General features: G+C 35.0%; 1 protein-coding gene and 1 long non-coding RNA gene across 2 annotated transcripts in view; one reads left to right on the top strand and one right to left on the bottom strand.

Moving 5' to 3' along the window:
- Positions 1–6,217, top strand: part of LOC136856446 (small ribosomal subunit protein eS8-like) — a 192,820-nt gene that overhangs the window by 79,823 nt on the left and 106,780 nt on the right. The window lies entirely within an intron of this gene.
- LOC136856447 (uncharacterized) overlaps positions 1–6,217 on the bottom strand; it is a 279,926-nt gene that overhangs the window by 257,272 nt on the left and 16,437 nt on the right. The window lies entirely within an intron of this gene.

Below are 6,217 nucleotides of genomic sequence, written 5' to 3'. Positions count from 1 at the left end.
ATCACCTTATTATTATTATTATTATTATTATTATTATTATTATTATTATTATTATTATTATTATTATTATTATTATTATTATTATTATTTCTTGATGAATTATTTCTCTCTCTCTCTCTCTCTCTCTCTCTCTCTCTCTCTCTCTCTCTCTCTCTCTCTCTCTCTCTCTCTCTCTCTCTCTTCTTTCAAAATGCAAACTATTATCTTACAAGAACAAATGTTGGTGGAGTTGAACAGCCAAGAAAGAAAGAAAAGATGGATTCAATGAAGGTCAGAAACACAACAGACACAAAAAATTCATTTCCTTGACCTTGACCTTTTTCTGAGCCCATCAGACAGATTGACACTGGTACCCATTCACATTTGGGTGGACTGGTGGGCGGTAGGTAGGCAAGGAGTGATGATTCCTGAGCCTAGCAAAGTGAATCAGGTGCAACAGCGCCACTCAGTCATTGCTTTCTTCTCTTCTTCTTCTTCTTCTTCTTCTTCTTCTTCTTCTTCTTCACCCACTTTGGCTGATTGCACCAACCAAAGGTGCACCTTAAGTAATGACTGCCTGTCTGTGCGTGCAGAAAATACTTGATAAAATACAATAATACAAGAAAAGAAGCCTTTGGTGAAAAGTCGCCATTTTTGAGAAGTCGCCATTTTTTCAGATTGTATAAAAGCGGGCTTGAAAATCTGCTGATAAAATCATCTTCAATTATTCCTTGCTATTCAAAGTTATCCACGTAATAAATAAGTTGGTTATCTCACATTATATTGGACTGGCCATTTTTGGATAAGATTTTTCTGATTTTCATGGGAAATGTTCATCCTGTGAAATCATCTCTCCTCCCCACCTTTCTTTCATTGTTGATATTGCAACAAGTTTTTTTTTTTTTTTTGTTAATGACTGGAACAACAATAAACATGTCTGAAAGAATCTTAAACTGAAGAAACCTCGATTGCAATCAAGCAATCGAGGAAAAATCAGAGTTCTCTAGAGAAGGCAAAAGCAAAGAAAGTCAAGAAGAAGAAGAAGACTCTTGGAAGTGAAGAGTATCACTAAACCAAAGAATCGCTATGGAAGGAAGGAAGGAAAGAAGGCAAAAAGGAAGGACACTTCGCAGCCCACAAGAAGACCAAGCGACAATGAGGAATTTGGCACATTCTGATACCCTTGCCTGTCCAAGAGCAACTAATACTTCGTCAAGAGGGGGGACTTGGTCCCCTGTGGGTTTGCAAGGCAAGTCTTCTCTCTTTCTCTTCTTTCTTTCTTTCACAGATCAGTCATTTTATTCACCCTCATCCTTGTGTGGTTTTATTTATATCTGTCAGCACTGGGCGTCTGTCTATCCCATGTCCTGCAGGTGCTAAGAGTTAGACCTCAGATGCCCAGAAGCAGCCATGCAATTAAGTCCTACTCCTTCTTCTTCTTCTTCTTCTTTTCTTCTTCTTCCCTTCGAGGGCAGCAACCTGACTGCCCAACACATCATTGCACCTGAACCATCTGTCTGTATACAGACAGAACAGACATAGTCTTCTCTCCTCACTTCACAGAGACCACACTTGTCTCTGCTGTTTACATAGGTAAGTAAAATATTCTTCTTATTATAGATTTATCTCTGCACTGGTTTTTCCTTGGGGTCAAATGTTCACAATGATACTGGTAAAGAGAGAGAGAGAGAGAGAGAGAGAGAGAGAGAGAGAGAGAGAGAAGAAATTTGTTCACTTAGATTTTCAAGATTTTTTCCCAGGAACGAAAGAGTCTGCTCATTGGCTGTTAGATGATGACGTCAGAAAGGACAACCACCAATCACTGCTGAACACGATCTATCCCATTAGAGATACGACGATATTTAAGTTAAATGTTCTATATAGAAAGGTAAGTATCTGTCAACAATACGTCTGCCATAACGAAGAGAGAATAACTGTTGGTATTATCAGATAAAGTCGAAGTCAATTTATTTGATGAGTGACGTCATAGTTATGGCCCAACTATGACGTCACCCAACTTTCTTTGAAAAAACTATTGTATTCATATTTTGTATACAGCTTAAATCTAGTATTCTTCAAAATTATAATTTTTGTATTATATTCTAAACTAATTTATAACTAATTTCTGTCTGACATATAATATGTGGATGAAAATCGTAAATCTAGACGAGGATTTTCGATGCAGGGATGCTGGCAACACGCAAAATCTGGGGCCTCTCTTGGGCGCCAGCACGTAGGGGTAAGGGGGGCACTTGCCCCACCCTGAAATCCTGGGAAAAAATGTCAATGTAACTCTCTGTATTTTTTTTTCGGTACTGCAATTTCACTGCATATACTATATATATATATATATATATATATATATATTATATATATATATATATATATATATATATATATATATATATATATATATATATATATATATATATATATATATATATATATATATATATATATATATATAGCAAGAAGGCACTAAAGCAGACAGCTTGGTACATGGTTTTCCTTTATACGTTTCGAGATCCTTGTCTCATCCTCAAGGCTAAAAATACAAAGTAAAATACACAAACGCAGCAAGAAGATTTAGGATATATGTACAAATAAAATATGATAAAGTAAAACATCAGTATAGTCGCATTGCAGCCTTGAAAATGCGACTATAGCAATTGTCGTGAAACGTCGGCATAATAAACGTATTGTAATAATGGCGCCCTTTCCCTTCGCCTTCGAGACTATATGCATATATATATATATATATATATAGACTATATGCATATATATATATATATATCTTAATCTGTTGAATTATTTCATTGATTTTTAACGTAAATTTTCACTTTCTTTAAAAGTCCTACAAAGCTGATGTTGGGCTTTCTTTAGCTCCCCCTCTTGAGGTGTTATCATATTTGGTATTGTAGTATTTCACCCATTTGTTTTTATCCTTTCATATTCAACAAGCGGAGTGTTGTTCTACGAGCGGAGTGCTGTTCTACGGTCTTTTGCTGGTTCGCTAGTTTCCCCTATTGTTCTCCCGTCTTCCTGACCTGACGTGGCATTCTGCCTGTTCTAACGAAAGGATTGGTTTTCAGCTCCACTGAGAGGAGATCTCGCCACCCTGCTATTTTTTTGTGCACTCGCTGACCTCTGGAATATTATCACGGGTCTCTGCTTTTCTTCGGGTTGTGTCCCGAGAGTATTGTAAGCACGCTCCTACGGATAGTATCCTGTGCTGAGTTGCAGTGTTGAGGTCTGCCTTGCGCCCTCTTGCCTTGAGCTGTGCTGTGGGTCAACCTGTTTGCCCACCTGAGAGTGCGTAGCGGCGTTGTCTCCTGGAGTCGTCAGGAGGCCCTCTGAGTTCGAAGAAGGGTGAGATTTACCTACATAATTCTTCGCTATTTGTTATATTAATATCGATACTCGCCATACTGGATAGTTGGGTCATCGCCAGGACCATCGTCATCTCGTCGCCCCCTTGTGTTTATTTTTTTTTCCGAGTGTTTTGATGTGAAATCCCTGCCTTAAGGACAGATTTACTTAGCTAAAGAAGCTATTTAATATTTATATTTTCTTCAGTGAAACGGTGATGGTTTCCTTGTTATTGTTTATTATGTACTAGAAATATTAGGTTTAAGGATATTTTATCTCACTTATGCCTCTTTCTGTCGTGTGATAGTTGAAATTCGATTTTGTACAAGTGTTGTTTTCTACCTCCTACTAGTTCTTTCTCTTATTCTACTGGATATGATAGTTAGCTAGAGAATGGTGGTAGAGATTGAGATTTTGTTTGCAAGTGAGTTTTCCTGTCCCTAGATCAGTTTTTTGGGGACGTTCCTTTGTAATGTTTAAGTTTACTTATTGTTAATAAATTAATTGTTAAGGTCTTTGTTCTTGGTTTGCTTTCCCTCTCCTGGGTGTCGCTTCTTGCTTGAGATCTGTGTTATTTTTTTTGTCCGGAATCTTTGTCTCCTTTGGCAACTGCTTCTGAGAAGTGAATCTGCATAATATAAAGGAAGATTTGCTGTGGCTCTTGCATTAATAAAGGAGTTCATAACAATATATATATATATATATATATATATATATATATATATATATATATATATATATATATATATATATATATATATATATATATACATTTATATATTTATATACAGTATATGAAATTTTTATCACACCATGATTAAATACAATCATGAAGCTACAAATGTAGTTTGATATCCAATTCACGCTACTTCGGGAATATCCCCAATGGGGAATTATCATCGAAGGGGAATTTTATAAGTGATAAATGGATCAGTACCGCCGGGTGGTGGCTCAGTGGTTTGACCATCGACTGGAGTTGTTGGAAAGTATCGTGTCGAGGGATCGGGACCCGGCAGTACTGATCCACTTATCACTTATAAAATTCCCCTTCGGTGATAATTCCCCATCGGCGAAATTCCCGAAGTAGCGTGAATTGGATATTAAACCACATTTATAGCTTCAAGATTATATATGTAAGGTCTGGGGATTGAGCGACATACTGGCTGGGTGTTAACTGGTTGTTCCTTACTGAGATATATGTTGTTGTTGTTTTAGATTTAGCTGGTCTTGTGCCAGCACGGGCCCTTGCTTCTAGAGCAGCCCGTAAATATATGTACAGAGTCTTCGAAGATGTTATCGACGTGTGTGAGCGGTAAGGTAGCGTCTACACACAGACAGGTAAGAACAGAGGTACAGAACCGGGCATCTGTGTCTGTCGGCAGACAAACAGATGGCGATATTGAGAGACATGATTGACATACGGTGACGAAACATATATCGATGGAAAGGCCAGAAATTCTACACGTGGCCAATTGCATGAGATTCAAGACAGATTAATGAATACAATGCAGTAGCATAATATATGTGAAATGGCGAGATGTTTGGCGTCTTCACAAGCAGAAACAAACATACAGTTTGATACAGAAGATTCGGTGGAAAATTATGTTTACATGATTAGAATGCTTGCATGGCAATGCAAGTAGTGGTGATTGTACATAAATCAAGACAACAATGGTTAGGAGAAACAGACGGAAATATTGTATGGTTGAAATCGCGTTCCGTTAGAGAAAGAAAACGAGATGCTCTTGTTTTGTCTCGTCCACTCCGATGGATGACGATTGACGAACGCTCGACCACGCACGTGTTTGGAAAGAGACGGCGTCAGGCTCTTACAATATAAAATATATTTATTTTTCATATAAATATAGGATTTCTTGTACATTCTAGATTTAATGTAAATTAGATTGAAAGATTTAAGCTTTAATTTATTATGTATCAAAAGGGTTGAGTTATGTGATTTACAAAAGCTGCCATTAATTATTTTATACATAATTCATCAAGGATTTTTGTAAATTCCACGAATCACCTTTGATAGCCAATGAGTCCTCATTAATTTCATATTTCATATTCTATATTAATCAGAGAGATATTTTACAAATAATACTTTAAATCATGGATAATATTCTACATAGTTTCAAGATACTGCCATAATTTTAAAAATCATTATTTGACGTATATATTTTAAATGGTTTGCTGACTCATTTTGGGCCTGAAGATATTATTTAATAAATATTTAGTGCAAATTTACAAATTGATGTGACGAATTCAATGCTATTTTATAACATTCAATGACGTCTTGAAATATTTTACAAAGAGGCTCGAAGAAATCTCCTAAAATGTAAAGATTCTATGGTAAAATCATTTTTAAATGTTTAATATTTATTAATAATTGATATTATTTGCTTTAGTAAATAAAATGTTTAGTTATTGAATTTTTAAATCTGATTTGATGTTTTTACTTTAAATTTTTTCAAATTTCAAAAAAAATTTTACCAAACAAAATATTTTAAAATTCTAGATTTTATCCAAAAATTACTGATGATTTTTTATATCATTAAATATAAAATTTCAGTTTTTATCATATTTAATTCAATATATTTAAATAAATATTTTAATATAATAATTAAGAATGATTATACAATAGTTACACACTAGAAATAGCCCAAAGTTCAATAGTTGCTCTGTGGTGATTTTAAAATCGGTTTATTTTAGAGTTTTCAGCCCAAATGAAGAATTATATTTGATACCAAAGAAAATAAGAATGATTTTCCAATACATATCTCATATTAAATTGTTAAAATTTGCCGTCATTTACGTAAAATCGAAGGTTAAATGTCTGTGTAAACGAACAAAAGTTTCAGTTAGTATT

This window comes from Macrobrachium rosenbergii, chromosome 35 (genome assembly GCF_040412425.1).
Source record: "Macrobrachium rosenbergii isolate ZJJX-2024 chromosome 35, ASM4041242v1, whole genome shotgun sequence".
Taxonomy (NCBI): Eukaryota; Metazoa; Arthropoda; class Malacostraca; order Decapoda; family Palaemonidae; genus Macrobrachium; species Macrobrachium rosenbergii.
This window is presented reverse-complemented; position numbering and strand designations above follow the sequence as displayed.